General features: G+C 39.7%; 1 protein-coding gene across 6 annotated transcripts in view; it reads right to left on the minus strand.

The window, feature by feature from the left end:
* The window catches only part of RBKS (ribokinase), a 94342-nt gene that overhangs the window by 77785 nt on the left and 7175 nt on the right, over positions 1-9382 (minus strand). The window lies entirely within an intron of this gene.

Raw genomic sequence — 9382 nt, forward strand, 5'->3', positions numbered from 1 at the left:
CAAGCTTTTTTTTTCTAAAAAACAAAAAATGATCACCAGCATCTCACAGAGGAAAATAGAATTTGCATGACCAATTAGATCTTCCATTATTTAAATGAAACACCAATTGTGCAGTGTCCCACACCCTTCCCACCCCCCCCAAATTCAGGTATTCTCCTTGAGTAAGAAAGGGAGAAAGGGACTAACAGTGGTTAGTCAACTGACAAGCCATGACTCCTATTTTTTAGGCTATTACCTTCTTCCTGCATTTGCTTACAGACACAGACTAGGAAGCACCTTTGGGGCAGGGACTGCCTTTGCTGTATATTTGTAAACTGCCTAGCACAATGGGAAATTGGCCTCTAGGAACCACTTCAATATAAATAACAGAACAAGTAGATAGGCAGAATTTAAAAGTATGGTGTTAACAGTAATACAATAGCTAGAATCTAGTCCTAACTGCTCCTTCAAGGCACTCTGATGGAGCAAAAGGAACAAATTGGGCTGTATCCTCCCTACTTGGAATTCCCCATCATGGGGTGAACCAGATTAGACTCAGCATAGCAGCTTTTTCCCAGGGTAGTTCAGAGCTCCACTAGGTTAAGCACTGCACAAGCAAATAGGAAGACACAGTCTTGTCCCCTAATGAAAAATAGTAGCCCAATAATGGCAAAAGACCCAGCACCTTGTGTTTTGAGTACCTCAGTTTCAAAAGACCTGAAGAGGAGTTTTGAGGGTTGGAGGTTTTTTTCTTTGCCTTCTTCTGTGGTATGAGTCATGCTCCACTTCCTAGGAATGTCTGAGCATATTTTACCTACTAAGTTCCCTGACTTCAGTGGTCGAGGCACTGGTGCCAAAGTGGTCGAGGCACTGGTTTGCTCTTCAACTGAGTGTTTTTTGGATGTGATGCATGGGGTCAGAGTAGGTCTTCTTGTAGACCCTTTTGAACTGTGAATGCAGGGGACTAAATTTGATGGCCTGGAAGGTCAGTGCCAGGCATTATGTTCCTATGAGAATGTGCTGTAGGAAACAATAATTTATCAGCCAGAGTGTAGAGAAAGGGATGACAATTCTTTTCAAAATCCAATTACTATGATCCATTCTTGTCTTATCCCTTTAAATAATCTGCCATCCACACTTTACAGAACAATTAAGAGTTTCCCTATGCCTATGGTGTGGGGGGATTAGGGATTTCTGTTCAGCATCTCCAGGTACCCTGATGCAGTCATTAAACTTTTGACTCTACCTTAAAGCCCTGCACTTTCATTTGGTCTCCAGTAAGCAACCCCAGTTTATTTGGCTTTCTTAGACTTGGTTGACATTATTCATTGTGGGTAGGCTTTTTGGGAGATCCTCCCACTACAAACTGGAAAACAAATTAGCTACAATCTTGTACTTACATTAAATTTATTAAGGGTGAAATCCATTACATGCACAAGACGGTGCAAGCCTATGCAAAACTTTAATTTGCTTTTGGTTCTTAAAACTAGGCCCAAGTAGAATTTAAATGAAGCTTAGATGTTGTCAGCCCTCTATGCAGATGTGATCATCACTCAGAAAGATCTGAAAGATTGCAGGGGAAAAAAATCCCAAGGTAATTTGCTTCACAGTACATTTTCTCCACAAATGTAATGCCCTTAGACATTTTCAGAAGTGTGCCATGGTGGTACTTATGTGAAAAGAGGATGCCACCAGAGGCCAAAATTCCTAGATTATAATAAGAATGCTCAACATTCAAAACAAAAATAATTATTTATTTGATTAACTGCAAAAAAGAACCCCCCCAAACAAACCAACAAACCTTTGCTATGAAAAGCAAACTAGTACTTTGCCTTATACAACTACTAATCAACATTTCTGAAGTGGGTAGGCACAGCATTGATGCTATCAGAACATGTGGAATGTCTAAGCGTTCTGAAGTCAAGGCTACAGGAGTCCTTTTTTTTTAAATTTCCCATGTACAAATGTTTAAGACTCAGCAAACATTCCATTACTCTTACCAAACATCAATCCTGTATTTAAAAAAAAACTGTGGAAATTTTCAAAATTACCATTCTATTTCCCTCCCATGTTGTTGTTCAATGATGTCTCTGGCGATTACATTATTTTTAGAACTGCAATTATGTTATTTTTTAAAGTGGATCTGATTGCAGTCTTAGCACAGAGCACCTCTTAGATATATTCAGTTTGCCCAGCATTGAAGGAGACTGCCTGCCTGCTTCTATGTTGTGAAGAATATTATACTATGATAGAATATTAAGGTTAGACTGGAAAAAGCCCCAGACAACACACCCAAACACTAATCTTTATGCCCTGAAGGACAAATTAAGGGAAATGAGATATATTTGGGCATGAACATATTCTAAAACAATTTAAGAGGTGATTTAATGGTAAATATGTTAGAAAGTAGGAACAATGTGTTTGGTGGTTGTCAGGATTCCTACAAATGAGGATTCCTGCTTTGTATTCCCTTCTCTATTTTAGCTGTGTTTTATGATCTGGTTACCTCCTTGAAACACTCTACAGCCCAGTTTCACTACCATTAAACAATCGTTACAGACCACAAGTAAACACTTACAAAACACAGCAGCAAATACCAAGGATATTTTGACAATATTTGTTCTTTGAGATTCTTAGATGAAAGGTACTATTTAATTATTAAATATGGAGTGGGGGCTTATACATACTCGACTGATTTAGTATAACATTTTGTCATGTAAATCTTGTTTCCACTTTTTCCACTATCCAGCTCTTTAAAATCAAGGTTGAAAATTAAATACATGGTTAAATATCTCGAATTTCCACAAAAAACACATTTTGTTTTATGAAAGTTACAATCTGTAGTTACAAAACCAAGATGCTGTCACTACCTAGTCATCTACTTCAAAAAACTAAGATTAGTAGGAGGAAATATGGCTCATTGCAAATATTAATCATTTTCTCCAATGACTTGTTGCTCTGAAATTATCAACGCAACACAAGGAGGATTCTGATGAGTATATAATATTTCATTAGGCTCAGCTGAAGAGTACTTTTAAAGGGCCTACATCTAAATTGTAAATTACTAGACTGAACAATTTTTAGTTCAGATTATATTCAATCAACACATTAAAGGGATAATAAAGGATAATTAACCTATTTAAGTAAAGACTACTAAACTCTTAACATCTCCACTAGAAAAGAAACTAGCCCATCTTTGACTCAGTAGTGAGAAGAAAGCTGTCTTTGATAATTATTTCATACTATTGCATGTGGTCTCTCAAAGTCTAGGCCTGGAATTACTTCACTCCAGAATAAATGCAATGGGATAGTATCCATTACCAAAAAGGGAATACCATGACAAAAATCACCCGCCTCTGACAAGCAGGAAGCTTTTCTAGCTGAGTCCTTTTAATTTCTTCACTATCAAAGCTTCAATTAAAAAAGTAAAAGATTATATTCTTAGCCCTCAGAACGCCAAAGATAACCCTTAAATCTGGAAGTCATATAAATCAATGCAACGGTGCCTTGTGAGGCCTACTGACAGAAGTCTGAAGGTCTCAGTTCAGGACTAGGATTTTTCCAAACTCCAGTAAAGCAAAAACTGGCCAGGTCTTGATTGTTTTCATAGCTTCTATGTAGAACATTACAGGCAACAGTGAAACTGAAAAGAAACAGGCTAGTTTCACTCTCTTGCTCTACTGGATAACATCATGAGCAACAGTGATAACAGGCATATATTAATGCTGTTCACCACAATGAAGGAAGCCTTGTCCCTTTAGGTGGGGCTTCTCACATGAGCATCAAACCAAAATCAGTCACACCCTGCCCCTCCTTGCCTTTTCAATCCACTTTTTGACAGGCAGGTTTAGTTCTTTCCCTGCTAGGTATCTGTTAAAACTATTAAAGCTATAGGTGTATGAATGGACAGGGGAGAGGATGGCTAGGATAACAAGAGATGAAGGCTTAAATTAGCAAAGTGAAACTACAGTAATGAGAAGGCAGGAGAGTTATTTTGGGGAACGTGAGAGGTGAGAATAAAAGCAAAGAGACAGAAAATATGTAGGAAGAAGGAGAGAACACAATATAGAAAGGGAGAGATAAGGTGTTGAGGAAAATAAGAAAAGAGGAAACTGAAGGTGATTCAGGAAGCTACATCATGATCTATTACAGGAAACAAAGGAGAAAAAAAGTGAGATAAACAGGGACTGACAATACAATAAAATCAAGAGAGAGGTAGTAAGTTACCTTTGAACTGTTGACTAGAAAGTTGCTTTACTGTATGTTACAGTTACCGGTACCATGGTTTTTGTTCCATTAAGTTATGAAGGATGTGAGTGTGTAGGCATGGGCTTGATGATGTGGCAGCAGAGGTATTTTTCACCTTGGACTAGTGAGCCAAATAATTTAATCTGACAAGTTCCCAGAAAATTTTTCAAACTTTGTATAGATACCATGGTCCTCATAAAAATCAGCAGTAACCCATATTAATGAAACCAAAGAGGAACTCTCCTTGCTGTGAACAAATAGTAGACCACTGGAGTCCAAAGTACTTGCCATCAGTGGCAGATGTCATTATTACACTCACTGAGGGTCAGATCTAGATTTAGAAACAATGAAAAAAAAATAAATCTGAAATTGGAAGGTCATGTCTGATGATGATACAGAAAGCACATGCTATCCTGGAACAGTGCCACCTTCTACTTCCAAAATAAGCTTCAGCAGAAATAAACTTAATTCTGCAAAATATCCTAATCCTTCATTTATGCAGCAAATTGGTGAAAAACTGCATTCTAGTGTTGTCTTTGCAAATAAGGCACTACACAGTAGGCTAAGAAGGAAACACTGGAAGTCAGTATTAAATAACTTGCTGTATGCTGCTGATATAGGAGCTAACAATTACAATTTTTTCTTTTTAAAACCCTGATTAGTAAACAAGGAAAGCTAGGAAAGAAGTGCCAACAATTTCTAAAGGCAGTGTCATATATATGCCTGCCTAGAGTGCTTTATACAAATTTGTTACCATCAGCTCTGTAAGATGATTTTTACTACAGTCTTCGATTTGCACCAGCAGCTCTTTACTGTCATGAGCACTAAAATCCACTGAATGCTAGTAAAGATATTTATGTCCAGAGATGCATCTTGGAAGAGGGCTATTTCCATTAATGGTAGATACTGTAAGCAATTTATAAACAAGACAGAAAGGAACTATTATTCATAATGTTCTGCATCTCATAAAGGGAAAAATACAGTGTGCTCAGAGCTATCTTGTACATAAGAGCACAATTTTGTCAGAGATATGCTGTGGATATTTTATCAAGGGGTTCCCATAAAAAAAATTCTCCCTTAAACTGACAGACAAAGTATGGTAGGGGTGTGTTTCTAAACAGAAAGCATGAAGGAATATATTTATTTAGACAAAAATATTTTAGGAAATCAAGAAGCCACTACCAGACAAAAACAGTAGGTGCCACATGGCAGAAATGCTTCTGTTTTGACTATTTTATGCATTACCAGCAGATAACAGTGTTGGTTTGGGACATTTGGGACAAAGCAGATACTTTTGAGGGGGTGCCGGGGCACACTTCTTGAGCTCCAAAGGCCCAGGTCAGCTGACTGCCTAGATTCTTGCTGCCAGCTGCTGCACAGAAAATCAGGAATTCTATACTGAAAGGTGAGAGCAATATTCTGTAGAAGATGGTGCTATACAGATAAGCAGTTAACACACAGTGATGTATGGGTCATTGTGGAAAAATGGCATGCTTCAGCAGCAAAAAGGGAACTGGCACAAAATCTTAACCTGTGATGTTAGCCAAGAAAATGAGAATTGTTTGGATGGAAACTCATTTACCAGAATTTTGCATTTTGGCACTACTTAATGATTTTCTTTTTTTTTTTTTTCTTCAACCTGGGATACTGCTGTGAACATTAAAGTACTCAGTCTCCACCAGGAACATACAGTATTCTCTTCTTTAACAGTCTCATTCCAGTGCTGCAAAAATAAAGCCCATTTCTGTCTCCAGGAACTTTATTTAACAGGAGGACAAGCCATTTGTTTAAACAGTTTTTTTAATGACAGTTTTGGGATGTCCATAACAATCCCAATTTAAGTGCAAATGTAAAGTTTATATATGTAGTTAGGCGGCATAATTATGAAGTTTTTTTTTCAAATTCACTGATCCAAGTTATTTAGACAAATTAAAAGCTAAGAGATTAATTTAATATGCTACTTAAAATAAATTAAAATCAGCTAAAATTCCCCTCCCCGCCCGAATTTTAGGCTCTACCTTGTGCTTTTTTTATTTAATAAAGCCTCTAGCTGAATTCCCAAGCCACGTACCCAACTTTTGTTCTTTTCTGCCACAAAACATTTTCCCCATGTCATCTTGATGTGTAGATATGTGTTAATTTCCAGTGTTATTTCTGTGCCATCCCTTTCCCCTCCTTTTTACTAAAGTGACGTCACCTACTCCTTCACCTACTTGTTTTTTAAGACTTTTGCCGTTTTTCAGGAAAGAAATATGTTATGCTTCAAATTCACCGTTTTAAATGTCTGGTTTTCATCCATATCGTTAGCAGTTGTTCTGACATTTAACCATGGATTTTCACTTACCTAATTTTCTTTTAATATTAGAAGGTTGCAACTGGCCTCTGCTGAGACCAACCTGGCAGAAAACACACACACACACACACACACACACACACCTCTCACAAGATTAAAGACATAAAGAGACTGCATTATTGAAAATTGGCAAGCATGGCACCAATTAAAGAGGGTCAAAAAGAATGACCGGTATGCTATAACTGTTTTTTTTGCAACTAAAACAATATTTTGTGATATATTTATTAAGCACTGGCCTCCTTCAAAGGGAAAAAAAAGCAGCATGGTGTGACTGGAAAATCATGATGTCTTGAACCAAGGCATTAGAGAAGTGGCTCTGGATAATGCAGAGCATAAGAGGTACTGTACTGTGTCAAACAAGTATGCTCTCTCATCATGTAAGGAGCACACTGGAAGGGCTAATTTTGTTCTCCTATTTAAAAAAAAAAAATGCAGCTTATTACCTGCAAGGATCAAAAAGTTTCTTAATTCATTTATTCCATTACTCTGGTGAAGTCTCTTGAGACGTAAGCAATAGTTTCCTTGCCTCATGTAGACTTACTTTAAAAGCCTGGTAAACACAAGCTTTATCTCACAAACCATAATTTTTAATTGCTAACACACTTAGGAAGGGCAAAATCCTCCACTGATGACATCATGGTCTATTGCCATGGAAATGACTGTGGTATCACAAACACAGGTTACTAGTGACTTCACCTTATTAAAAAGGAGGGAAAATGGGTGGCACAGCAATAACAGTGGAAATAAACACATATTCACACATCAAGATAACATATGGAGAAAATGTTGTGAGACAAAAAAAATTAAAAGCTGGAAACTTAAAGCTACAGGTATAACTGACCATGAGAGATGTTCGCCAGCTCCAAGGTACAACAGCATTGACGACTGTTACTTCTGTAGATTCATGCGTGGACATGGCTCTTTACAATTAATTCATTTTACCAATCAGATATGCGGTCCTTCCCGTGAAGGGCTTACGGGGTAGGAGCATTATCAAAATACAGCTACCAGAGTTGGGATGTTTCATGGAACAAACAAGCTTTTAGATGTTTTTAAGTAGTAGGAAAAGCAGGAAGATAGGGCTGCTTCAAGCACAAAAGACAATGTGAAGTAAGGAACAGCTTTCCAAGTAAGAGCTTAATCCTGAATAGTGCTGAGCATTCTGGCCCCAACCCTGCAAAGCACATGAGCATTGCTTAGCTTCCAGCTATTAACTAGTCCAAAACGAGCCTGAGAAGTCAGGGGTTAACTATTAAAATATGATGGTTTGCTTCAGAGGGCTGATGAGCTCAATACTATGCAGGCTTATCATGGAGATGAAGGAAAGAAGACTGAACACAGCATAGGGAGTGGAGTAACAGAGAAAAAGAGATTGACCTTACTTTAATAGTGCCTTTTACCCTGCATCATCAACCTCTTTTTCAGAGCTGAGAAAGGGCACTTTGTGCCTGAAGTCTTGTCTAATATCTCTCCCAACTATATGGCTGGTCTAATAAAAGACATTACCAAGCGTACCTCACTTCTCACATATTTTCTGGATCATCACAGATCCAACACTATGACCCTAGTATGTGAGTAAGAACCACAATATGTATATATGTTTTTATAAATACAGATCACTGATCATGGGAACACACACACTGCAGCGGCTGAGGGCAAGAAACAAGCACACTAAAAGAAAAGGCAGGGGCGATTTTAGTGAAATATAATCTACTAAGCAGTATGCTGTTGTACATTGTTGTTAGAAGACACTGTATGGTCAGCTTCACTTTTACATTTCCTATTTTAGTAAATAAAAGTGTTATGGCAAGAGCCAGGAGCAATATAGGAAAGCATTGAGCTGGTACATCCTGCACAATAGGTATGACCCATAACAGGTCTCTTATATTAGACAACACCTTCTCTTAGAGCATTGGGGACAACCTTTTTGGCAAGCATGACACAAAATGGACTACACTGTCCCCAAGTGCCACTCCAATCCTTTGACCTTACCTGGTACACAGAGGCTGCCTGTGCTACTTGTTGCACCCATGCTGCAGGTTGGCCACCCATGTCGGACAGCACAAATCACAAACGCCTCACATTTGTTCGTTTCCCATAGCAAGGCCACTAATCTAGGGTTACCATACACCCAGACTGTCCTTTTTTGGGGTCTTCCCATCTCCATCCAGGCAGTTTTTTTAAAATATCAACAAATGTCTGGGATTCTGCTCTGCCTCTGCTCAGCACTGAAGTTTTTCTCTGCACTTTCTGACTTGCCCCAGCAAAGAGCTGCTTGGGGTGGGTGGAGCAGGGGAGGGCGATTCAGAGGCAGGGGCTTCATGTGTATCTGTGCATGTGCCCTGGCAGCTGCAGGCAGGTAAGTCTATGGGGGTCAGGGGTTGGAGGGCCAGGGATTGCGTACTATCGGGGGGGGGGTGTGCACAGGGATGGGTGTGCAAGTGGGGTGAGTGCCTGCTGGCACTGGGGGTACAGCAGAGCAGGGATCTGGGGGAGATGCCAGCCCATCCAGTGGGAGAAGGGGCTGAGGGGTTCTTTGGGGGCAGCAAGGAGCTGCTTGGGCAGCAGGGTTAGGAGGAGCAGGAGCCTGTGTCAGGAGTGAGGGGCACTGGCAGGGCTGGGGGGGCTGGGAGTGAGAGGCACCAGTGGGGCAGGGGACTGTGGGTCGGGAGGATGAGGCACTAGGGGGGCAGGAGGTTGAGGGTCAGGAGTGAGGGGCAGCAGCAGGGCTGGAGAGTGGGAGGCAGGGCTTGGGCATATCACTGCCCTTCCCCTCCCCACAATCATATAACCCCCCCCCCC

Source organism: Alligator sinensis, unplaced genomic scaffold (genome assembly GCF_000455745.1).
Source record: "Alligator sinensis unplaced genomic scaffold, ASM45574v1 scaffold758_1, whole genome shotgun sequence".
In the NCBI taxonomy this organism is placed as follows: Eukaryota; Metazoa; Chordata; order Crocodylia; family Alligatoridae; genus Alligator; species Alligator sinensis.